The 26,176-nt window shown below is 46.9% G+C and overlaps 2 long non-coding RNA genes across 2 annotated transcripts; one reads left to right on the forward strand and one right to left on the reverse strand.

Annotated features, from left to right (window-relative positions):
- Positions 1 to 489: 489 nt before the first annotated feature.
- Positions 490 to 19,661, reverse strand: LOC106036693 (uncharacterized). The gene is made up of 5 exons (XR_010834014.1): positions 19,535 to 19,661; positions 6,193 to 6,431; positions 4,860 to 5,090; positions 2,842 to 2,886; positions 490 to 2,485 (listed from the first exon to the last, which is right to left on the reverse strand). It is a non-coding gene; the product is annotated as an uncharacterized lncRNA (long non-coding RNA).
- On the forward strand, positions 4,185 to 5,001 carry LOC106036692 (uncharacterized). The gene is made up of 3 exons (XR_001207577.3): positions 4,185 to 4,323; positions 4,687 to 4,803; positions 4,875 to 5,001. It is a non-coding gene; the product is annotated as an uncharacterized lncRNA (long non-coding RNA).
- Positions 19,662 to 26,176: the final 6,515 nt, after the last annotated feature.

Consider the following 26,176-nt stretch of genomic DNA (forward strand, 5'->3'; position numbering starts at 1 on the left):
TGGAGGGTCCATTTTTCAACCTATAATAATGCAGCACAGCCTCACGACCTGCGCACAGCTTTCAGAAAAAGCAGGGGAAACCAAATGGTTAATGCCCAGCTGCCATAATTCAGGAGAGCACACGGTGAGGAGCTGCCAAGCTACAACACGTTTACCCGCAGGTTTCTGCCCCGTTGCCATCGGCGGTAGCTGGCTGCCTCCCGCACGGCCTGGGCAGCACGGGCCAGGAGATGCTGGCCAGCACTAGTCACTCTGCTCAGGGGGGCTTGGGAAGGCGAGGGGGCTGCAGCCCTCTCCAGGGACGGAGGGAACACCAGCCTGCTGGCCAGCATGAGGACATTCGTGTTTTGAAAGCAAAACGCTCAGGGCGCAGAGGGGCCCAGCCACGTCCTGCCCCCGCACCGCCCCAGCTCCCAGCTCTTGAAGCACCTCTGCAGCGACGGGGCTGTGGGACGCGGTGCTCAGAACCAAAAGCACTGCTCTCTGCCTGCCTGCAGCCAGCTCATGCGTCAAACAAACCCCGAGCCTCATCAGCTTGCGAGAAGCTTTTTTTTTTTTTTTTTCATCTGTAACAGAAAGACACTTCTGAAAGCTGGAAAAACAGTTATGTGGTTCTCTGTACTTTTCCTCACTCTTTGGTGTGATGGCTATCATTACGGTAATGATTTCTTTTTTTTTTTTTTCCCCAGTATTGATATGTTTAATGTTTCTCAAATCCTCTCTGCAGGAGAAAGTGCCATTTCGCATGGCAGAACTGAATTAATGCACGGCAGAGGAGACACTCGGCACGTTCTCCTCCAAAGGCTGTTATTTTATTGCTTTGCTTTCCTCATTAGTTGTACTCACAACAGAAAGGCTGGTCCAAGATCTGTGGGTTCTTCACACAAGTGATAACCCAGACAACATTATTATGTGTTTTGATAATTAAAATGAAAATAAATAACAAATAGGGACTTCGTCCCTTCTAGGTCATTGGAAGTTAGGTGCCAAAGCGTCTCAGGCAGCTTGGGGAGTTTCTTTTTCCTTAAATCCTAGATATTTTCAATACTTTGCTAAAAATGTGATAGCAAAGGGCCTTTTCACTTTCCAAGGACAGCGATGTGTGTAGGACAGCAGTCCTGTTGTGTGATGGAGAGGACCGAGGTAAGCTAGAACCTGTAGCATGGACTCTTTGCTTTGGGTATTTTCCATCGGAGCCAACAGTAAAAATTACAGAGAACAACCTGAAATCAGCTTCCATTTTAGCAATTCCTGTGGGGGAAAATCCAGTCCCAAGCCACCTGTTTTCCAAAACCACCTCTCCCACCTTGAGCAAACATTAGCTAATCCCAACAGGACAGCACACAGTATTTACACAGCAGCAGAAGTGAAAAAAATGGGATGTTTAATATTCCCCTCTACCTCCAGCAGCAAGCACATCGGTGTATTTTTCAGAACTGCTTCTTTGTGAATATGCATGAAATGCTTGTAGCAGTGTGGAACGAGATCCTCTTTCAATGGGTAGCCCATTTTTCACACACAAAAGAAAAAACAGCATTATTTTTCTCAAATAGCCAAAACACATGCCATTGTCTTTTACATTCAGAGTGTATTGCCAAATGCCAAACTTTGAAATCCTTACATTCAGATAGCTCTATCAAAGTTCCAGTACCATTTGAGGATTTATTTATTTGTGGTCATAGGTCCAAGAGCAAAATGGTAATCCAGTGAAGCAAATATTAATCCAGACCTAAAAAGGCCAGCTAATAGTATAGACTACACAACTTTGTATGTGTTTTTTTGTTTGTTTGTTTGTTTTCCTCAGAATCTTTATTTTCAGGTTTCACTTAACTGTGTCCCTCTCTCTATCCATGCAGACCAGGCACTGGCCCTGGGTCCCTCACCCACTGACCCCAAAAGTAACAGCCTCAGCCAAAGCAATGGCAGGGAGAGGCACTGGCTCAGACTGTCATACCGCACATCTTCATGTGACATTCAGAAATTCACGAGTTAGATGACACCATTTCTTTGTAAGATGGCATATGTTCACAGTTCCTTCGGCTTTTTGCTGTTTCCAGACACAAAACTAGAGTTGTTCTAAAGGTGTCCTAAATTATGCCCTGCATAAGCTGTAATCATTGTCACAAAGGTGAGTGACACAATGATAGGTAACTTGATGTTGCTTCAGGAAATATGTTTTATTAGCTGGATAGTATCAACAGCTCTGTTCCAGGCATGTGTTGGGGTTAGAAACTTCATTCTGTGATTTATAACAGTCATTACTTCTAAAGCAAATAGTTGCCTAGATACATAAGAAAAAGAATCACATATCCATCGCGGTGCAATTATCTATTTTGCCTAAAGGATTTTTACTTCGTGGTACTTTTCTTTCCCCTCCCCAGGAGTTCTCTGCTTAGGATTCCACACGTGGCTTGTTCCTCGCACACGGTTATCCTGGGCACGGCTGGCTCCACAGCTCGGGTTTTCCTTCTTACTGTTCCTGCTGCTGTAAAAATGGATTGGTTCTTTGTTTGTTTGTTTATTGTTGTTGCTGCTGTTATTTTAAATTAACATTTCATAAGAAATTTTGTCACCAAAATTAAGAAACTTAGACCTAACATCTTCTGCATGATGTACTGCTGAAGCCCCTGAAGCTTTCTCCTTGCCCTACAATTGTGATTTGAGGTCAATCCTTACACCAAAGGCCCTTTCCTTCCTAAATCCTAGTGTTGAATTCTCAAAGAATGGCATCCTGGTGTCTTAATGTCTGCGACTTTTGTTGTTTATTCTTCAGCCTCAAAACAAGTCTGTGCATCCCTGCGGAACAGGCCAACCCCAAAGCAAATATAAGTAACCGGGTACCTTCACTGTGCTTCTGTCTTTCTCTCCATATGCCTTCTCACCACCCTGTAATACAAAAATAACAATATCCTTCAGCTCCTCAGAAGATAAAGATAATGGCTTGGATGGTTTTCCCTTTATCACAAGAATTTCTGGTAAGGAATGCTCGGTAGAATGAACTCTACAGGTTTTTTAAAAGTTTACAAAAAAAAAAAAAACAGTAGGACACGCAACTGTTAACGCCCTCTAATTTCACTCCCAGGAACCATGCCAGGGAATGTAGGAGGAATGCACACGTAGTACAAGGGGCCTTTAAACATTTCACTTGACATTCGTGCAGTGGAGTACACAGCCTTGATTTTTGGCTGGAATGGACATAATGAGGGCAACGAGCGGTGTCCTTTCAGAAACCATCTCAGAAACTGTGAAAAATGACTTACTGGAAACACTTCAGCCATTGTACTTTATCATACAGAGAGGTGTTCATGCGATTTTTAAATTCCATTTCATTTAATCTGTCATCCCTGAAAGCTGCCCTGTGTCCTGTTGCCTCCCAGCAGGGTGAATGTTTGCTGCTCGCTCTACAGGGCTGAGCACCAGCCCGGCACTCACCAGCACCAGCACAGGCACTGGGGACGCCAGCCCATTGCATGGTGTTTCTGTGTCAGAGGAAGAAATGGGCACTGGGGTTCTCAAAGGCAAATACTGACCTGAATTGCAGAGGGAAAAAAGCAGAGCAAGCAAATGGAGCCATTGCCCTGAAACCAATGCACAGCCACGGAATGGCTCGGCCATGGGGCGCCCACGTCGTGCCCCACGTGTGGCGGCACCCCGGCTGCGATCAATGCACGGGGACACGTCCATCACCGAGAGAGCTGCGCTCATATCTAACACACGCTGCCCGGCTGGAGCCCCGTGGGAGCTGGTGTCACCAAGCTGGGGCAAAGCAAGTCTCAGCATGGACTCTCGGGTCCTGACAAAGCCTCCTAGATCTCATCTGTAAGAGACTTCCACATCTGCAGAAATCCAGTTATACCTTTGCAATCTTGTGTGGCCTCCCAAATAATTCAGTTTCTCAGAAGGAAACTACACTAAATTACAATGATCGGGCAAACTGAATTAGGGACAGACGTTTTTCAAAAGAATATTTCGGCATGGTTATTTAAATTTGGTTATTCATTTGTCGAGAAAGATGTCCTGTCACTTTGTATTTTGCAGAGAACAAATATCTCATCACTGTTTCTTCTGCCCGAATGGTGAAATGTGACGTGGCACTCATAAAGACAAATGGGGGCCACGTCCCACTGCTGCTGGGGCAGAGGGGGAAAGGTACGTGGTGCTAGCCACAGAGAGACAGCAAAGGGCGACTGTTGTGTGTGCACACCCTCCCACAGGGTCTGGACATCTGCAGACACTGCCCTGATCACCCAGACCCAGCACTTTACAGACAACTCCGATTTTGGCACATCCAATGTCCATCCTGCTTTACACCTGAATATGCAGGTGAGAATCAAGTTCAGCAAGGCACATTGAAACCAGGCAGGGAGGTTACACACAGGGCTATGCACACATTGCTTACACAGGGCTTAGCAAATCCAGAAATCCCCACAAAACATTATAAAAAGCCTTTCCCTGCATCTTCTGCTCCCCCTTGCTGCACTGCATCGCTCCTTGCAGATGCTGATGCTTTTTATTCCTGTCTCGTGCTTGCTGGATTGACCTGCTCCCTTTGCTAAACATCAGGCAAATCGCTGGCAATTTGTATTAAATTTCTGAAAGTCTCTCTTTTGTTTCAAAAACCTTTGGCTTACTAACACAGAAAACATTTTAAAAATTCCTCTTCGGTAAATCTTATATCTCATCCAGGAGACCAGAAGTGTTTACTACCGATGCTTCAGCGTTCAGCTCCTCTAGTTGCGGCCTGACGCCTCCCAGCCCTTTTCGGTCTCATTCTGCTTCTGGGTCTGAGGTTCTCAGCAGCAGGTAAACAGAATTGGGAATGGATGCTGATAGATGTTTTCGTGGAAGCTGACACTTACTTATTTTCTGGATAGCAAATAATCATCGGGAAGCACGTGCTCTGGTGTTGGCAGGCCAGGAGCAGAGGAGAGCTGAGATGGGGAAAGCTTCACGGCAGCACACCATGGGAAGCAGATTCATGATCAAACTCTCTGAGCGCAGGGCACCACTGTGCAATGCATGGGGGTAGAGCCCAACATGAGGTAACCACCATGCTTCTGAATCTGGAGTGTTCAAATCAGTTGCAAATTCTACGGAAACGCACAAAATTAGTTTCAAATTTAAAAGCAAGTTGGGATGGGACGCGACCATCAGCCATGCCTGTCCTAGCAGCACTTAGACAAGTCACACACACTGGCATGTTGTACCCCAAAACTTCTCAAAGCCTGGGTGCAAATCCACAGGAAAAAATCCGCAGGAAAAAATGCAGAGGAAAAACCACCCGCTCAGCCCAGCCTCTTGCCGGGAGCGAACTGGGGCACTGAGGCACTTCTAACACACCGCTACGTGCGGGAGAGCTCCAGGAGATGGGCTGCAGACAAGTCTGAGATATACATGAATTACAGCAATTAAATAAAGGAAATAAAAATATTGAGTGTTTTTTTCCAGTCAGAAGCAATGGTTAGTTAGGAACTATTGATTTCACTTCAATAAGAATTACATGCTTTTTTATTGAAATGTTCATGCCTAAGTAGTCAAATGTTAATATTTTCGTAATCTTTACATATGTTCCTACCTCCTCTGTGTTTTTTTTTTCAAGACTACATTACTATCCATTTGGCCTCTTATTTTTTTTATTACTTATCCTAAACACAAGTTGTGCTGAAAAATCACCAGTAATTCACATAAAATATAGAGCTGTTACTTTTCTTTTCTTAAAAGAAGCATAATAATTGCAAACTGCAACTACTGGAGCTGAAAATAACTCTCCAGACTGTTGCACATGCAGAATTAGATTAAAATGAGTTCATTTTTTTAAATGACCTGATAATTTGTAGGAGAAAAAAAATAAGTATCTAACAATTTTCATCAGTAGAGAACACCACAGTCCTTAAAGCTATGCAGAAGTGCCTTCCTGCATGCAGATGAGGCAAACACAACCTATATTGGCCAGACTAACCCAACACAACGAGAGGGTTGTAGACCATGTGGAAATAACCACAGCTGGGGTTTTCCGGGGGGGGGGGGGGGGGGGGGGGGGGGAAGGAAAAAAAAAAGCAGCAGAGGGGCAGGAGTGTTGCAGCTCATATCACTTAGTGGAGAGAAATTCTAGACAACTTGTCTCAAAACGTAAGGAGAAAAGGACAAGTAATGGTAGTCGCAAGCTGAGGTCAGTCCGTCTTTCTCTCTCACTTCTGTGCTCATTTTCTGCAGCCTTGCAAACGTCACAGCAGCTCGTGTGTGGCAGGAGCAGAAGAGGGAAAGGTTTTCAGGTCAATGGTTTGCTTTGACCAGGGGAGCAAATATGACCAAGCGTTGAATTTGTTGGCCAGCGCCATCAGATTTCACTTAACCAGCATCCTCAGAGCTCCTGCAGGTGCCATGAGAAATCCGCGGGCAGCTGCAGGACAGAGCTCTCGCTTGCACAGCCCCTGTAAAGCACAAACAAGATCACACGGGTCATTGACGTGTGTACAAATGTCCCCGTTACACGAGGAGTATCAAATCACTCAGACCTCAGAAGACCTTACGGGAGACGCATCAGTCCCAAGAAAGCCGGCTTCATGACTCGTTAACTGCTTGACAGTTCTCGAGCTCCTGGTAACCACACCGCTGTTTTGAGTAAACCTCCTAAAAGCACCTCGGGCCAGGCTGCTGAGAGGAAAGGCTCGCTTTACTGAGCCGAGAGCTTCCTGCTTTCTGGGAGGCAGCTGAGAGGCCAAATCCAGAATGAGAGGACATGGTGTTAAAGCCTCTGCTTCCAGGGATTACTACAACGAATTACTGTTGCAGCCAGGTACGACTGTTTGCAATAATTAATTCTGGGTAATTTTACAGGTAACCTGTAGTATTGACAATATTACTGAAATCCCCTTGAGTAGGCTTTGCCCGTTTATAAATATATCCAATTATCACTTATTTGATGAGATTTAATTTAAATCTAGCAAAAAACAATCCCAAGTGAGTCATCTATTATTAATAACTTAAGATGGATTCAGCCTCCATATCACAGCTTTTCCTCCTCCTCCTTTTTCAGACCCATTGCTTCTACATAAATTAAGTCATTCACTACATACATCCAAGTCAGATTTCCTGTCAGAAAGCCATATTTTAGAGAAAGCAATTACTTTGGGTCATTGATAGATTACCTAAGCTTTCAAAGACACCACCCCCCCCCCCCCCAAACAGAAGAAGGCTTCAGATGTTAATTTGAACAAATTTTGCGCTTTGATAATAGCTTGCTGTGGGAAAGATGACAAAATGGAGATCACCGTCTGATGCGCCGTAATTCCCTCAAGGCACAGCGATGGGCGCTTGGGGCTGTGTGCTGAACAGGGCTGGGCTACTAATGGCGTTAATTGCCACCACCCCACTGTCCTGAAGGGTGACCATTAGTGTCAGCAGAGGCTCCCTTGTGGGTCACAAGCAACCCCTGATGAACCTCGGACGTACCCAGCAACATGAGGGTGAACGGGCGTAGCTCGGAGGTCTTCTGCTGACGTTCAGGGTTCTCCATGCACTGGTCTCAAGGGCTTTATTAAAAGCGCGTCTCAAAAAGACTTTGTTTCTCTTTAGAAATTCATATTTTACTTTATAGCCATAGCTCTTTCAGACAAAACAGCACCGTGTACAAATAACTTACAAGAAGCCTCGTTGCAGTACATTCGCTGCAATGCTGTGAATTAAACTGTAGCACCACAGGAAAACAGAGCCGCATTTAATTGAGTTAGGGAAGGACAATTTATCAACTGACTTGGAGGATGCGCACATCCAAATGAAGATGAAAACATGACTCATTCCAGAAGCTGCACAAAGCAGAAAGTGCTGTTGATCTATAGCCTACAGTCTGATTACATTAAATACGTACTTTGCTGCACGTATTACGGGATGAAGAGAGCCATCACGCACTCCGCTGCTTATTCGCCGTCGGGCAGAGGCACAGCAGGCGGCGTGCATGTAGCCGCCCCCACGGCCACGAAGATCCTGCCTCACCTGTGCAGGGGAAGGGGAAAATGGCCAAAAAAATGGTGCTTGTTGTCAGTTACACCTCTCAATAGATCCCATCTTCCTCCCTGGATCTTTCCTCCCTCTTTTTCCTCCTTAGTTGCTTGTACTTGTTCACGCGTTTCTCATTTTGCTGTTCCTGTGCCTTCTGTGACCTTGTTGTGGCTGCTTAAGCAGCCTCCGTGGGGACATTCTTCTAATTTCCGTGCATTTGACCGTGGAGTTTTCTTGACTGAAGACCCACCCTGGCTCAGGCACCAGCCCGGAGCAAGTTAATTAACCCCAGTGCCCCGAGTTTTGTCTCTGTGATAATGCTCACCTGTGCTGCGGGAGACCAATGGGTTGAGAGGATTTATTACTGCTATTAATTAAACGTCGCTACAAAAGCCTTACCCTGGAGGAAGAGGATCGCAGCTGCTTTCCTGCAGCCCGTGGTCAGTCCGTATTTCATGCAGACACAAAGGGGAAGAAAGGCAAACGACCTGCAGGACAGAAGTGGGACCAGCGGGACAACCCCTGCCACCGGGCTGGTTCGCCCCCGGGAGATGGGGCCAATAAGCACAGAAAGCTGCTCCCTTGTACCATCACGTTACAGCATCTCTTTACTCATCCACTTCCCTAAGACAAGAATAATTGTCTCCCTGCTGGATTTCTAGAAGCTTTGCCACAAGTGTCCTTGCCAGATTGAAAGCCTCCCTTGGCATCCCACCCGGCCGTCCTGCCATCTCAGGGGCCCAAACAGCCGCTGTTGACAACCAAACGCCCTGACTCTTCTTTAGCTAACTATTTAAACACAGCATAGCTTTTAAACAGAGCCAAGGTGGTGCAGGGTTTCTCAGAGGAACGCGTGCACAGGGACACGTCTTGCCCTGCATCCCGCCACCTGCTGCAAACCTCAGCACGCAGGGACGCACCCAGGGCGTTGCTCTCACCACAGACACACCACCGTGCTGCACCACAATCACGTTCCACTGCCTCAGATATAACCCAGACAAGTCCCGTTTTAAACTATACAAGCAGGGATACGTGGATTTAATTAACAGTAAATCAGAAGTCAATTAAATAAAGGCAGAAACTATGTGCTTTTCAATGATCCTAAATCAGAGGCAATGACTCATCCTAAGGACTCTAAGTGAGGGTGTTAAATAGCATGATGGAGAAGAAGCCTTTCTGTACCAGGGTGGAAAATTTTGTGCCACTGCATTCTTTAGCTGTGGTTACTGAACAATTAGCCTGCACCCTTATTATTACTTAGAAGTATTTGCCATTAACTCCAATAAAAGAGATCATAAGAGGCATGGATTGTGAACAATAACAGACAAAAAATGTACTGCTTAGAGACCATACTATGGATGTAATACTCGAATTTCTGTCTGAGTCCCCTATAGGATAGACAGCTTAAATCATTCAATATAAACAAAGTTGTATTGGTTATTATGGCTTTGATCTTGGAGCCAAAAGACTGACTTGCTAGTGACTCTGTTAAAAATCATCTAAAAAAGGTGACCTTCCACTTTTTGACCATTAAGCTCAACTCATTTGCACCACACTTGACCAGACATTTCTTTTGTATGCTGCCAAGATTTCAACCTTTTCACAGAAGGGAAAGTAAGAGCTAGGTGGGGAACGTCAGGCAGCCAGTGATCATCGCTGACACATTGTAATAATGGCCCTTTGGAAGCAATCTTCTAGCCTCCAATTCACAAAATACACTTCTGCAGCTCACTGGAACAAAGGTTTGCTCTTCTCTTCTTTGTAAACAAAGTATTTTCAAATTATGCAGGAGAGGACTTTGACTCATCTGGCCTTTTGTCCGTCAGTCTACCTGCCGTCACAAGGAGAAATCTTCATTATCATTGGACTCATTAATTTTACTTGCTTGATTAAAAGCAACTGAAAATCTTTGTGTCTGATTTACGCATTGCCTTGGTTCCTAAGTTTCAGGTTAACACCTGGAGTTCAACACTACTCAAGATCCATCTGAGAGTCAAATATTTTTAGATGTTCGCAGGCTGAAGTTTTTTATTCCAGCTAAATACCTATAGATAGACAAGTGTTCATTCAAAATAAAAATTAACAAATCCCATTAGTAATTATAGTTCTACCAAATACTTAAAAATTTATACTGTGTATTGTGGCACTCTGTGCAGTTAGGTGACCTTAAACAAATCTTCAACATTGCTGTTTAAGGTGGCCGGATAATTATTTGATTATTATTTCATGCAAATGAAGAGATAGCTTTCCTAAAATAGCTGATTTTCAATTTCATCCTTATTTGCACACTGCATGAAACCATGACATTTCAAAGTTCTCCAGAGTCTTTCACACTGCCTGGCACCATTATATGTTGTTATCTGACTCTTTTTTTCTTCTTAACTTATTTCCCAGATCATTTTTTGTTATTACCACAGCTGAATTGGCACATCACCTAAATGCACACCATTTCATGCAACACCACGTTAGGAAGTGAATACAGAGACAGCCAAGCTGCGGCAGATCTCCTCCCTCCAACTACAGCTATGGGGGGGAAACAACAACAGACTTCTTGTAGGAATAGCAAAACTGCTTGAAATAAACACAGCCAGGAACCCACCAGAGCAGAGACACAAACACACACATGTCTTTCACATCCTTTCCTGCTAGAGAAGTGCCCACATCCTGGAGCACAAAAATTGACACCAGTTCTCCAGCATGGAGCTAATTTGTAAGGCTTTGGTTATAGGTCTGTCCAGTTCTCTCCTGTTTGCTGCAGAGCCTTCGAATCCTCTTCTCCCTGGACAAGATGAATAAGCTAGCAAAGAAATATATTGGGGTTTTAATTATTGGAGCATCTCCAATACTGAGATCCTCCAGTAAAAAAACTGTTTTCCGTATGTATTAGATGCACCCAACAGCACTTCAATAAGCGTACAAACTCACAAATTGTTATGTCCATATTTTTTTAAAACTTCTGCCACTTCTTATCATCTGTAATGCAAACAAAGCTTTTCTCCTGTAATCCGGCCATTTCTCCTCATGCGATCGTTCACCAGTGCCTTTCATCTGCCCCCGTGGAGTTATTGCTCTCCCTGCAGGAGCCTGGGGAGCTGCCCTGGGAGGACACACAGCCTGTGCAAGCTCCTCGGGGCCATCCTCTCTGATATGGAGCATCAGATGCCACAAAATTTGCACTAAGAGCCTCGGTGAGGCTCTTCTTAGCAAGGCACTTAGATATGCAATTACTACAAATAAAGTGCCCAGTGCTTTGTCCGTGAGTTGCGATTAGTTCACAGGGAAAGCTGGCAGGGTCTCCCCTGTGCAGGCAGGGAAACAGAGGCTGAGGGAGGGGGTGGAACCTGCCAAAATTTCCCCAGCAAGCCAAGGAAATGCCCGCCTGTGCGCTGGTGTTGTGGCTTGTCACCAAGTCATCTCAAAAGCTCTGACATCTCATCTGTGAGATGGGTGCAGCCAGGTAAAAGAAAGGCTCAGGTTTGCTTTTGATAATGTAGAGAATACCACGCTTGAAGAAGCACCGGAAGCACACACTCATCCTCCTCCAAACAAGGGTGAGCAAAAAACCTACAGGAAGCTTCCTGTAAAGCCTGCGTAGACAAGGAGCCCAAACAAAAGAGCGCAAAGGCCAGGGCAGATAACACGGAGCAGAAAAAGGAGCATTAAGGGAGAGGCTGTGGATTTCTAACAATGCAAACAAAACGTACGTTTCTGTACAAGGTCCCCAGTACTCAATAGGAAGTTCTGCTTGGGAAGCTGCATCTTTTTCTCTAGGTTATTAATATTTGTATTTGAATAAGTACACAAAGCCAAATAAAAGCTTCAAGGTCAACAATCTTTTTATAGCAGCAAAAGCCCATGAGAGGGATCCAAGCAATTATTCTTAGCCAAAAGAGCAGTCAGCTCAAATAAGTGTATCAAAACCTCGAAATTGTCAGCAATAAAATCTTATGTCATCTAATAATGACAATAATGATGATAATTACTAGGACAGCGATTTAAAGCTCAGTGTTTTTACAGTGCCTAATTTAACAAGTGCAGGTTACTTATTTGAGCCATTCCAGACTGAAAAAGCATTTGTCTGGGTTTGTTTTGGACTCTGGGAGATGAAGACTATTTCTGGAAACCATCGCGCATGTTCCTTTCAGGAAGAGATGCTGACAAAGACGCAACTGTAATAGGCAGAAAGTTAGCAGATGTCAGTCTGTATTTACAAAGGAAGTGGAAGAATTAAGAGCAGAGGAGTGGCAGGCTGGTGGAAACAAAAGTCAGGGTTTGGAAACCAGCTTTGTTTTCTGGTCAACAGTCATCCAAGTGCATTCCCCATGCAGACATCATTACAGCATTTTCTCTGCATCTCTGGAGCTAGAGGCAGAAGCCAGGAAGCCTAACACACCTAAGAAGCACTAATAAATACCCTTAACATCGAAGAGAATCCCGTGCTACATGCCACGGGGAAGAGGATGTCAAGAGGTGGCCTCGGCCGCAGCCCGGCGCTGCCAGGACGGGCGCCCTGGGGCTGGGAAGCGGCACCCAGCAGCACCGAGCCAGCCGCTGCCTGCCGGAGCCCTTTGCTCTCCTAACGTGAGAAACGAAGCTCGCTGAAAGCTGCCGAAATCACCTCTTCCCAGGGGCGAGCAGAGATCAAAGACAGAACATTTCTTCGGGCCAGTCCCAGAAGGTCAGCTTTTCGAAGAATCCCCCAAACACCGTGCCCTCTTTGCTAACAGCAGTATTTGCAACCCTCCGAGGCTTCTGGCACTACCCAGCGTTGTTTTACCCTTTAGCTTTCCCCAAATAAATTATTCCACCAACCTTTTGCAGTCAAATGATGAATTAACCAACTGTTAATCCCTCGCCTCATCCCTGGAGAAGCCACGCTGTGCGGAGGAGCCTGTGCTCGGTTTGCCTCCAACTGTTTGGGAAGGGGGAGTACGTGGGAGCTCTTATGTAAGGTCCTAAAATACGAAACAACCCACCCAAATGAATGAAGTCATCCCATTCACTTCAGTAGGTGCTAGCTTAGCCTTTTTTTTTTCCCCCTCTGTAATTCAAAATAGCAAAAGCAATGAATGATACTGCATTTTTTATTTTTTTTATAAGTCTGGGCACAGTGACTCACATCCAAACTGCTAAAAGCCAGCTCCGATGCCATTTAATTATTACGAATTTCACATTGCCTGCTTCGCCCATGTTTAAATGGGCTAACCAAAGCAAAACACGAGTGCCTGCACACACTCCTCCCTGCCTCGTGATGTGAATTTACCCAGCCAACAGCAGCGCCTGCACCTGCCGTGGGAGCAGGATGCGCTCAGGCTCTGCCCCGTGTTCTGCTGCTGCCCCACGGCATGTCGCTGAGCAAAACCTCACCTCGCTGCATGCCCCACAGCGTACCCCAGGCAGCTGCTTACGTCCACCATTTGCTTTGCACAGCACAAAACGTTCCTGAGGAGCTCTCTGCCATTGGAGCTGAACTCACAGACTCCCGTCCTGCTCAGTACTTCATAACACCAGGAGCACCTCGTCCGTGCCAGCAGATATATTTGCTTCTATGAATAGTTTTCACATCAAAACAATCTGCAGGACAAGACCTAACCCAGCCAATTTTTCAAAATATAAAAACTGGAAAATGGAGTGTGTCTCTACCAGGAGATTTCAGGTCACTCGTCTAAATTGGGACTGGATTCAAATCATACTGACCTGGGAAGCGTTCCCATTTTACGATTTACTAAGCTAATGGTTTGCTTTTCCCTGTAAAGCTGGAGAACTGCATAACCTGCAATATCCACAGGGACAGACTTCTCTTAAATTAAAAAAAAAAAAAAAGTATAAATATTTAATAAATTGTTTATATAACTCCACAGCATGAATCTCATGTATCTGATTGCAGGAATAAGCAAATTGGCACACTGCAAGGGCCCTGTTTAAGGCTGAGGTTGTCACCTGTACTTACATATTCAGTATGATGGTTGGACATCTACACTTATTTTCCTGACCAAGGAACTTAATGATCTGCAGTTCATGTATAGTTACCGAAATACGATGCTGAACAGAAGGAAGCTCCTAATTGCTGCCATTTGCCTTTCCTATGTCAATCGATGGGGGGGAAAAGAAAACCCAGAATAAATTAAAATCAGTGTTTACATCTCTCAAATACCTGAGAGGTGCTGGAAGTCTCGGGAGCCTCCAGGTCACTCAGCATCTTGGCAAGTCTGGCCGTGGCTCAAACTGAGAGAGAGCAAGTGCACGTTGACAGCGCACGTGGCAACTTTATTACACAGGAAGGAAATCAATCCATCACAGGGGAATTAATGCAGCAACTGGCCTCGCTTCCACGGGAGCTGCAGGAAAGGCTCCCTCACCCCAGCCGTGGCTGCACTCCCTGTGTCCAAGCACGTGCTGTTCCCACGACATTGCCCTGAGTGTCCTGCTCCTGGCATGGGGAGGGTGCCCTGGGTGTCCAGCTGCACCCACCCACCAGCAAAACTGGGTGTTAGTGCTTGCTCTGGAAGCTTGGGAGGGCTAATGAAGATGTAAACTCAGAAATGTGTGAGATTATTTAATCAGCATCAGCGGGAGGTGAGCGGCCGGAGCTGCCCTCCCCAGCCACGGGTGGGTGGCAGTGACACTGGTGTGTCACCCACCTCAGGCCGGTTAATCATGGGTTGGCTTCCTCCCTTGGCAGGGTTCCTGCTGCAAAGAAGCAGAGCTAACTTGGGACGCTCCGTAACGCCTGTTCTGGCACAGGAGCTTATTCTGAATTTCACTGCGGAGGCACATGGCAGCACACGTTCACGAAGGAGAACAGACACAGGAGATTTGGGATGAAAAGTTAAACATCGCTAATACTAAATCATAACAAAAACAAGCAGAAACCGGAAAGCACACCAATGAATATCTATACAGAGAAGGATTTTATAACCAGGCTCCCTGAAGCCCAGCACGCCCTACGCAGCATGGGTCGCGCGGAGCCCCAGCAGCGTGCACAGCAGGCGTCGCGCTGGGACAGCCAGACCCAGACCCCACGGGCTTCCTACAGAGATAGCGCAGCAACTCTGCAGGCTGTTGACTCCAGAGATTTCTGAAAGCAGCTACTGCTGGCGATGAGAAATGATCTCCTGTTATGTCAAAACAAAACCAGTCTGAGCATTTTGTGTAAGAAACAGCGCTGATGAAACCAGTGGATCTGGCTGGGGCGAGCCCGCTGTTGTCAAACACCGAACAGAATCAAGACGTCTATTGACATGAGATCGGTATGTTTGCCTTGACTGCGAACAAATATTTGGCATTTCCCAAAAACAGGCTGGCTGCAGCTTGGCAAAGCCAAGTTTCTGCACAAAGGAGCTGCGATTTCCCTTCTCCCTTCGCAAGGCTTTCCCAGCGAGCGCGTCTTCACGCTGCTGGCTGCGCGACTCACCCCAGCTGTCGGGGCAGCACGGCCACCCGTGTCACGTTATTCTCTAGGCAAAAAAAAAAAAAAAAAAAAAAAAATGCTGCTGAGTGTGTGCTTGCCTTTCTGGTGAACCCCAGGAGCCATTCACATCATCGGCTGCAGAACCTCGAGCTCCTACAGCACTCCTGCTGAGCATCTCGTCTCATCGGGCCCAGGACCAAGCCCCAGCCAGGCTCAGACCTCCTTTCATTTTCATTGCAGAAGGCTCCAGTGAGAACATTTTTGTATGTGCTCCGAACAGGAGATGACACCAGTGTTTTTCAAAGAGATTTCAAAATATCTTTTCACAGCCAGGCTGCCTGAGATGGAAAGTGGAGCCCTCGGCGTGCCAGAAGTCCTCCACGTCAACTCTTCTGCTCTCCGCAGCCTTTGCCTCGCTGTCTACACATAACATCACCCACACGTATGTTATGTGATAGGTTTTGTACCGCAGATTCAGCTGCTCACAGTTTACACTGGTAAGGAGTATGCTCAGGAGGTTTCCAAACCCACAGAAACTCGAGGTTCCCACAAGCACTGGGAAAACCATGGCGTTAATGTTTGGTTTCAGCATTTTTGCATGCTGGCTGCCAAAAATAAGTTACTACAAAAAGTGCTTGCTGTAGATGTGTGAGCTTGTGCGAAACTGCATATTTTGGTGGTCAGTGCAAAATGGGAAAATGTGAAGAGCCAGACCCAAGAAGGTGCTGGCCCAGCTCCTACCTCTGCGTTTGGGAAGCCACCAGCACACGGGAAGGAGGTGAAGCGATGAGGGCAGGGGAATGTCCGGCCATTTGAGAGGTCCCACCTTGATTTTTTGCAGACTGCTTGAACTGCGGAGCTCAATATCCTCTCTGAAATATTTGTTTCTATAGGTTTTCTTGCCATGCTTACTCACAATCCTTTTTTGAGTCCTGAGTATTATGGTCTCAGTGTGGCAGGAAATTCAGTTATTTGATTACACGCCGTTTCTAATTAACCTGGCACTCTGATATTCCCAATGTGATCAAGGTCTCAGGTCTGTATTGGAAAAAGCTCAATCTCTTCACTTTAAATATAGCTTTGGTAGTGACTTTCCTATTGCCAATTAGAATATGCGCACACATTTGCTTTTGCAATTCAAGGCAGCGAACACAGGAGTTCGCCCTCTGCTTCTGGTGGTTTGCCATATTTCCCTCCAGCTAATAACATTCTGTCTGGAAACAACCAAGCCGATAATTTGCACCCATCAACCTCGTGTAACGTAATGTGCCAGCTATTTAGTAATGGAAAATTTATCACTCAACAAGAGTCAAGGATCTTGTACCAAGCAGTACTCCCACTTCCCAATTCCTGTCATTTCACTTGCTCTACACAATTTGCCAAAACATCTCACTCCCTGGTCTCTCCAAAGATTTAAGGCCAACATTTTCCCTGAAGCCCAAAATAGCACAAAGCTAGAAACACAAAAAACTCCTTCCAAATAGATGGGTTATGCTAGTCACAGAAAACTAACCCTAAATTTATCTGCAAAAGCTAGCCGTGCAACGTGTAGCGGAATCCTCGGATGTTAGTAAAGTGTGCAAACAAATTTCAGCACCGAACCTGGACACCAAATCCGTCACCCACTGCTGGGTGACACCAGCGCCTGCCCCGGGTGCGGGAGGGGAGGAACGGGGAGGGCTCTGCCTCCATGGGGCTCCGGCCACGTGTCGCGCGCATGGTGCAGATGACCGGTAATAAAACATAGGGAATTCATCATCATAACGAATGACCGTGAATCCAATTCCTTTTCATAAAACGTTATAATTGGAGTAATTAACTACCCAGTCGGTCGGTTACATACCGCTGCTATTACACACAATCCATCACAATTTCCTGCGGTAACAGCACATTAAACACATCCTCGGCTAAGAAATTCGGTAGCCCTAGCACGGCAGTGAGGTACAAACCTCGCTGATTACACTTTATAGCTCTTCAGGAAGGCGTGAGGAGGAGGCAGGTGCCTGATCCTGGCCGGGCACCGTCCCGAGCACACACGGAGCTGCCCCAGGCAGCCCCGCCGGCCGGGAGGGCACCGGGGTGCTGAAGGATGCCTCGCCGTGCGTGACTGCAAACACAGCCCACGTATCAAATAATAAACCTTGCCATCGCAATAGAGGACTAATAGGTTTGCTTTAATGGATAGCACATTTCTGTGCCGCTCTGTATCAATACAGATGTATTGCTCCAGGCAATACGAGCAATTAAGCTGTAATGAGCTGCTTCCTCTGCACACACAAACCTGGGCCCGGATCTCCTAAATTAAACTGTAATGAATGAGCCGAGCCTGGAGGGGCCAGCCGGGGTCTCTGCTGGGTGTAAACCTGCTCCTGCTTCTCCTTCACTGCTGGGGGATGCAGCGGTGGGCAGAGGGCACGGGGCAGGTGACCAGAAGGGCTGAGGGACGCGTGGCACTGGTGTGGCCGAACCCCACGCCCTTCCCCAGCACACTGTGCCACCCGGGGCGGTGACGGCGGGGACCACAGCACGGCAAGCACAGCACAGCACAAAGGATTTTTCTTTCAGGTAGTGGCAAGAAGGTCAATGGCTCTTCTGCCTTACAGAGGAGAATGTTACAGCTGCTCTTTTATATAGCCGCAGGTATTTGAATTCTCTGTTGTCCGTCCTCCCTAAGGAGGGGAACCTGGTCACGCAACCAGCTGCTGCCACACTCAGAGCTGCTCTGCAGCCATAAAACCAGGCTTTGCAGCTCATTCTCTGCTCTAATCCTATGTACTACTTCCATTGCAACAGAATCTTACAATATATATATATTCTGATGAAAGGATTAGCTTGGGAGAGAGGCTTTCAGCATCCCAGGCTCACACACACATCTGGTTTGTTTTCCGTAGCATCTCACTGCCCCTCAGCAGGAGGAGTGCAGCCCGAGGAAATATCCAGGGGGCAGAGAGAATAAAAAAGCAGGAGCAAGAAGAAGGTGGCATAAAAGCACACATGATGCGACTACATGATCACCAGGAGTAAGAAAAGGGTTGGTCACTGCAGACAAATAAGATTAACGCAGCAAGACACTGGATGATTAAAACAGTTGTCCGTATGCAAAATTCAGCGGATATTCCCAAATGTCAGTGCCAGACAAATTGCACCATCTGGTCAGCCAGATAGAGTCTTTTAACAAGAACTTTGTAGGCTGGAGGTTCTCATCCACAAAAACAGTTCACACTGGTACACTGTGATGTCCCTAACTGAGGGCAATCTACCCTTCCTCCCCTCTCCTCCTGCATCCCAACTTTAAAAAAAACACAAGTGGCGTATTGTACAAATGGCATTAAGAAAAAGAAGCCAATCTCAACTCTCTCCTTCTTTCCCTACTTTTCCCTGACTTCAGATGCAAACATTATTGTTGAAAGACCATTTGTCTTTTTAAGAAGCAAGCTAAGTAATTTTAATAATATAATAAATATATAGTAAGAATATTACATAATAAATATTTTGCATGTTCTGATAATATATACTGCATAAAAACACAGTGTTATTTACAGATTTTACTCTGCTGCCTCCCCAGCAGCATCACTCCCACATGGAGTCAGCAGCAGCAAGATTTTCCAGACAAACTTCAGGGTGTTTCTAGCACTTCTAGGGAAGAACTGGGGCGCATGGCTTGAGAAACCTTGCGCTGTTTTGTATTTTGTCCTCTGGTTTAGCAAGAGGCAAGTCAGACCGTCACAGGCATGGTTGCAAGGGGCAGAGCTGCACCATTTCACATTAGCCTGGCACACAGCCGGTCTGGCACGCAGAGAACTCAGCACGTTCCCAGGTGCTGGGCACTCCCGCACCACTGGCAGCGGTGTGGAAAGCACTTTCAGCACTCCCTGTGGAACTCTTTATGAATTTCACACACCACGCCTGCAAAACGATCCCAGAGACCACAGAGAACCCCTCGTATAAAACCAGATACGAGAGCCGTTTCAGGACAGGCAGAGGTAACCTCCCCTTTTATCTCAACACACTTGGATCAGCTGTCGGTGCAGAAACCCACATCAAATATCTGCACCCTGGCTGTTACTTTGGCGTGCCTACACACAGCTCACCAAAGCCGAACAGTGGGAAGCCTGCAGCACCTACCTGGGACCCTGACAGTGCCAGAACGTCTCGTGACGCGTGTTCCTAAGCAGCTGGATCTTCCACAGCCATTCTGAAGAGCCTGTGAACTACCACCACATAATAATCTCAAAGCCTGAAAGCCAGGAACGCTGCAACAAAAAAGAATAGATTTATATCAGGGGAGAAGTTCTCCTATGTCAGTGCGGGTTCAGGAATGTAATGGTTTTAATTACTATTTTATATGTAATACTAATTCCCTTGATTGTGCTGTGAAATCAAAACACCTGTTGAAGACCTTTTTCCCCTCTAAAAAAAGCCCTCAAAGAAAATAAATATTCATGCACATCTGCCCATTTGAAATGAAAGGAGAATGAATCAATAATTTTCATAGCTTAGTAACCTCCCGCCAAGTGGCCTGTTATTTAGATTTTATACCAAGTTTGCTTTTATGAAATTCTGTTTAATATGAGTTTAAAAGTCAGACAAGCATAGTACACTAAATCAAAGCTGTTTTCTGTGCTACATCACATGGCGAAATACCCATCTGTTCTCTTCACACCACATTGCGAACTGGTATTTTAGCATTCACGGCAAAAAGCGATTTTGAGATATCCAGAGCACAGGCACAGCAGTGCTGTACCCATTACGACACCTGTGTATATCCTCATCTCTGGGCTCTGAATAATTTACCACGCGTTGGAGGCCAAACTTGGGCTCGGCACTGGACAAGAGGAAAGGATCTGCTGCTCGTTAGAGGTACAACGGGAAAGACATTCGGACAAGGAAAGGAGATCTGCATCATATAATGCAGATGGCCTCATTTCTACCAGTGCACATCAAGATTTAGGGTGCAGAGAAGCAGTATTTAAAGAGGCATTGGAAAACCGCACACATTTCCAGGCGCTGGGGGAGACGGGGAGATAACACCCACGGAAATCCAGGCGAGCACAGCCCTCCCCGGGGACGCCCTGGGGACGTGAGTGCATTCGGATGAACGTGGGTTTGTACTGCAGATGTAACCGCTCTGCCACGATCGGTCTCGTAATGGAAACGTGCGCGCAGTCCCGTGGATGAGAAGGAATAATCAGAAGGGAAATGCCACATGTGGCTGATTTTTCTGCTCACGGTATTTGAGCAGCTCGTGCTCTCCATCCATCTCAAAAGCTGTTAGGGCAGGAGAAGAGATTAAATGCTCACGTGTACAAGCTGCCAGCGTCTTCCAGGAATCCATCAGGAATGGGGTAAAGGGGCTAATAGGTTAATAGCAAATACTAACCAAATGGTAACCACGTAATAACTAATAGGAGGTTTCCTGCAGAAGAGAAAAATATCAAGTCAGTGCTCGGCCAGCACCCCGGGGCTGGGGCAGCGGGATGGCTTCAGGCAGTCATTGGTGAGGAGAGTAATAAATGTAATATCCAGGGCTTCACCAAGCGGAAACTCCATCCGGACCCTAAGTTTGTACCCAGACACACTGGAAAGGTTCAGCAGTTTCCCAGTCAGGTTTATGAAAGCAAAAGCATGGGTGTGTATATATATGTATATATATGTGTGTGTGTGTGTGTATTAGATATACACGTATACACATACATTTCTCACGAAGAAAATCTTTCATTTGAGCCTAATTAAGTAGGCATTAATTACATCACAGTAGTCTCTGGCTGTGTATGAGGCTCCAAAAACACAGTAGTGACCTTCCAGCTTTCCCCAGGACCCAGGAGTCCTGCTTCCCAGCGTGCCAGATACACAGATCCCTGCGGGAAATCACAGAATTGCTTCCATTGGATTCTATGGAAAACAAACTAGATACACACAAGACACAATTATACAGGGCATTTTTTAATCCAATACATATGAAAGTTTGTATATGCTAACATGACTGAATGAATGAATAAATAGCTCGTTGAATTAACGAGTTCTCCTATACCCATTGCCAGTGCTCTGGCTGTACTCTCCATAGGCAGCTATGGCCAGAGACAAGCAAAAAAAATGTCTGAGGGCAAAAGGGAGCAGACTCCAAGCCTGAACCAGGCGTGAGCTGAAAGGTTTGTTTCAGACTGCACGAAGCACAGCGGCCGGCCTTGCCTCTTGCTCCTGCCACTTCTGCTCCTGCCTGAGCGGTGCCTGCGTGCGCCTTGGTTATTACAAATGCAGAATGCCCATAAAACGTCAGCAAATCATTTAATGGTTATTACAAGTTACTTTTTATTACTGCTTCAATAACTATAAACTCCATTTGGTAACATCAATTATATTAATATAAGCACCCTCGGTTTACCCATTATAATTAAAGCAACTCCAAAACAACTAACTTAAGAAGAAAATGGTTTTCTCATCCCAAGTAAAGCAAAGCTTATTTTTACCTCTCCCTAGGCATTTAGCCACTTTACTAAGTGATAGCAATGTACACAAGTCTAATTACAAAAGCAGTAGTTCGCAGAGGCGCAGCTTTTCAGTGAGTGTCGATTTAAAACACAGTGAGCAAAGAGAGCCAACAGAGCCTTCACCTTTTGTAAGAGCACGTTGCAGCCTGCAGCGGGCAGATCACCAGGAACGCTGTTAAATGGGTGATTTGGGGAGGCTGGGCTCTGTCACCGCCCATGGAGGGTGCTAATGGAGAGCAGAGTTTGACCCCATCATTACCGAGATCATGTTTATGTTAAGGGAGCCTTTCCATTCCCTTTCTAGGGAAGTTTGGGACTACATTTATTATCTTTTTTTCAGAAAAAAATTATGAGAAAAGCAAAAAGCACTGGTGGAAGTCCCATAGAACAGAAGACTGTTGGCCCTGCAGTCACTGAATGCAAAGTGGCTGTACGTATGAATTATTCCAATTTCCTAACCCTAAGCTTGACACACCTGCAGACCAGTAAGGGGGTGGAGGGCCCAGAAAGTTTTCTCTGCCAAGGCAGGAGACACCGAAGGGCACGTCCAATGCCACAGGAACAGTGAGCAGCACACCCTGTGCAGCGCTAGTCCATTATTTATTGTCACTATTTGTATTTTACTAGAGGTGAGCGCGGACAAGACATATAGCTGGGAACAAGGATGGCATTGTGCTTGGTACATGCCACCATTAATGGATTTGGCTGGCAAGGCGCTGGAAAACAATTCATCAATAATCCCCATCACCGTCATCCTTGGCCAGCTCTAATGACTATATTACTATAGCATAAAGAGCAATAGCATCGATGCGTGATATATGAAGTACAGAATGTGTTTTCCTAAACATCTGCGAGGCAGGCAAACAACAAATTAACTTGTTGTAATTAAGTCTGATAATGCGATGATTTAAGCACGACCTTTTTTTTGCCCTTTTTACAAAGTCTACCATCACTCATTAATGTTAATAAAGCAGTTGTGTCCTTTACTAAATAGATGTCCATCAACGCTACACTGGTAAATTGCTACACAGGTAGCTTTAATTAGTGCCTAGCAGGGCAGAGCACGCAAGGTTTCGGCTACGTAGAGAAGAAGAGTTCAGTCTCTGTGGTATGAACGCCAGCCAGGCGCTCGGTACTGTACTGAGCTGGCTCTGTAATCCACAACACCCACTAGGTCAAGCAGATTGTCTCAGAGCATCTTTACTCTCAGCCTTATAAATGATGGATTTCGTCCTTCTCTAATGCAGCAGGGAAAACTCAGGTTTTGCCTGTACGAGGTTCATAAATGATGCATCACTGCGATTCGTGATTCGCTTCTACACACCTTTCACACACCTGCCCGCCGCACCCAGCGCTGCCAGGCGCAGGAGCCGTACACACACGCGTACGTACCTGCATGCAGCCTCTCCAAGGAGTCCCCTGGGACTCCAAAGGTTGGGCAGCACAAACCACGCGGCAGCTTTGCCCTGGGAGCTTGTTCTTCCCTGCAGAGCCGTAACCCCAGCGCGCTGAGCATGGAGCAAAGGCGCAGTTTCCCAGCCCAGAGCTCAGACGCAGCTGCCCCAAAGCTCTGGCCCCAGCTCCCCCCACACAGACGTTGCCAGCCCAGGTGTTTGGGGCTAAGGGGCAACAGCTGTGACAGCTGCCGGGTAAATTATGCCACCTTTACATCAGCAGCATGTGAAGGGCATGCACGTCTGCATCGAGCTTTCCTCTCTCTTGCTGCCTTCCTGGAGAGCTGTAGACAGGACCCACACCATGAGTGTGTTTCAGGCTTGACCTCACTTGCCGGTATGACCAGCTTCCGTCTTACAAGCAAACCTAGACAAAACACCACACGAAGGGAGGGGAGGGGAAGGGAGGGATGCTCGCAGCTCCTCACAGCCCAGCCATGGCTCTGGATGCTCGATGATTGTTGGAACGTGGACCCAAGTAAGCCATTTCTGCAGGAAAGATAGGCCTACATAATTATTGCCCTTGCACTGCCGGGCAATGTATATTAAAATGTTTGAATAGTGAACATGGCAATGAGTCCAGTTTCCATTTATTTTTTGCCTTCCGGAAGGTGTGAAAAATAGAAGCGAATACAATAACCAAAAAAAAAAAAAAAAAAAGATAAAAATTCTCATCTTCCTTCTTTTAAATTGAAGTTTACCTAAGTTACACAAATGCTGCATTTTAGCAGCACCTTTTACACTTCAAAGGGTTTCTATGTTTATATTAAAACCTTGATCAGTGGAATTTGTTATTTAACTAATTCCACTTGCAGGAACTACCCCAACATACAGCAGCCTGCATTTCAGTGAGCTTCTCTTTATACAATGTTTTCTGCTTGGCAGCAGGGAGGAAGGGAAAGCACCCGCCACCGAGCCCTGGGGTTTGTTTGATCGCAGCCACAGGCTCTGATGGAGGGTGGTCAGTACCGCGCCGCTCCCTGCATCCCACCCTGAGAAATGCAAGTGCTAAAACTACAGAGCCTGCAGTGTCCGGCACCCGGCCTGGCTCACGCAGCAGGGCACGGCAGCCAGCTGCTGCAGCAGTTTGGGCTTTGAGACTCAGGAAATATCCATGGCTACGTGTGGATCCCCGACCACCGTGGCAGCACACGGCTGCACAGGGCAGCACCCACACCGGCCGGTCTCCGCCTTGCGGCAGCGAGGACCAACAGGACCGTCCCAATCCATCAGAAAACAGGCGTCACTTGGAAAGGATGTTTTAAAAGACAAAACAAAGGGTGTCTTAGTGTGAAATCGATTCCTGGAGAGGCCTCAGAGCGCGCGGAGCAGCCCTGCGGCTCCTGCCTTCCCGCAGAGGTGTGCTGGCGTGCGTCCCCTTCGTTGTTAACAAACGTTTCCCTTGTCCTTGAGATCTTCCCATTAAGCACGCCCCTGACTCCCGCAGAATGCAAGCTCGACCATTTCTATTGAATTAAGAGCCAATTTAGTGCATATTTTAAACTCATAATGAGATCAAAAGCGATAATGCCAGGATGACCTGGAGATCAGCCCAAGACACGAGAGGTAATTGTTCCTTAATTGTGATTCCTGCACTGAGCACCTCACGCCCTCCGCGCACTGGGACGAGGTGCAGGCGGCTCTGTGCCCCAGAGCTGTGACAGAGCCGACCCCTCGCTGCCGGCGGGGGGCTCAGCCCTGCACCCCTACACCCAGACGGCATGAAAGGACGGGCAGTTACCACTGCACGGACCCAGGACCGCAGGGAGAAGGGGGATATTTCGGGACAGGGAGGGCAATTTGCAGCGTGAGGCTTCCCGAGGGCCGCCGGGCTGCATGCGCCGCAGTGCTTCCCTGGCTCCGTCCCGCTCCTCGCTTGCTGTGGCAGAAGGAAAAACTTAACTTCTGTTTTCCCAAAATGCATATTTTCAAAGGCAATTCTGCACAACTTGTCCTGGTTCTTCCATAACATCAGTATACTTGAAACAAAATGATAATAACACATGAACCGATGAACTGCTACCAAAACCCCACTGGGCTCAGATCCACACGGCACAGCCCCAGGGGGCAGATCGACACTTCTGGGTGGTGGCCAGGGTCCCACCACGAGGCTGGCAGCACAGTTGTCCCCACCCAGCCCCAGCTAAGAAATTGGCTTTCCCACTGTAATCACCCCGGGCGTCTCTGGGCGTGCTGGCTAATTCGGACATACAATCTCTGCTGCACCTCCAGAACAGCAAGTCATTATTTACAAGGGGAAAAAAAAATAATTTAGTTTGAAGCTCCCCCCAAAATACAGATCGCATCACTGTATCCATTTCCTATGAGAAAAGCAATCATCTCACCGAAGGCTGCAGGCGTTTGCACATCATCACCTGAGCACGGGCTCTAAACTGCAAATCCCTCCCACAGGCGACCCCAGACCCAGGCTCTCCCCCTTTCCTCATTCAACCTCTGCTTCCTCGTTTGTCCCCCTGCACATCGCCAGGTGCCCGCAGGACAGGCGGCCCGCGGGGCAGCACCCGGCCCCGCCAGGTCTCTGCCCCTGCCCCTGCCCCGCGTGGGGCTGCGAGCGCCGCTGCAGGGCGGGTGACAGCCGCTGCTTCTCGCTCCCGTCCTCTGTCAGCGGCCACTTGCCAGCCGACCGAAGCAAAGTGGTGACTCGAAACCATTCACAGCAGACGATTAGCTAATACTTGTTGAGCCAGCAGTATAAAAATTGGATGAATCAGCCTCATATGGAAGTCAACTCTCTAATCAATGTGCTTTAGTTCGTGCGATTCATACTGAATTCCTAAGCACAGCGTTAACTGGTGAGGATTATG

This window comes from Anser cygnoides, chromosome 10 (genome assembly GCF_040182565.1).
Source record: "Anser cygnoides isolate HZ-2024a breed goose chromosome 10, Taihu_goose_T2T_genome, whole genome shotgun sequence".
Classification (NCBI taxonomy): Eukaryota; Metazoa; Chordata; class Aves; order Anseriformes; family Anatidae; genus Anser; species Anser cygnoides.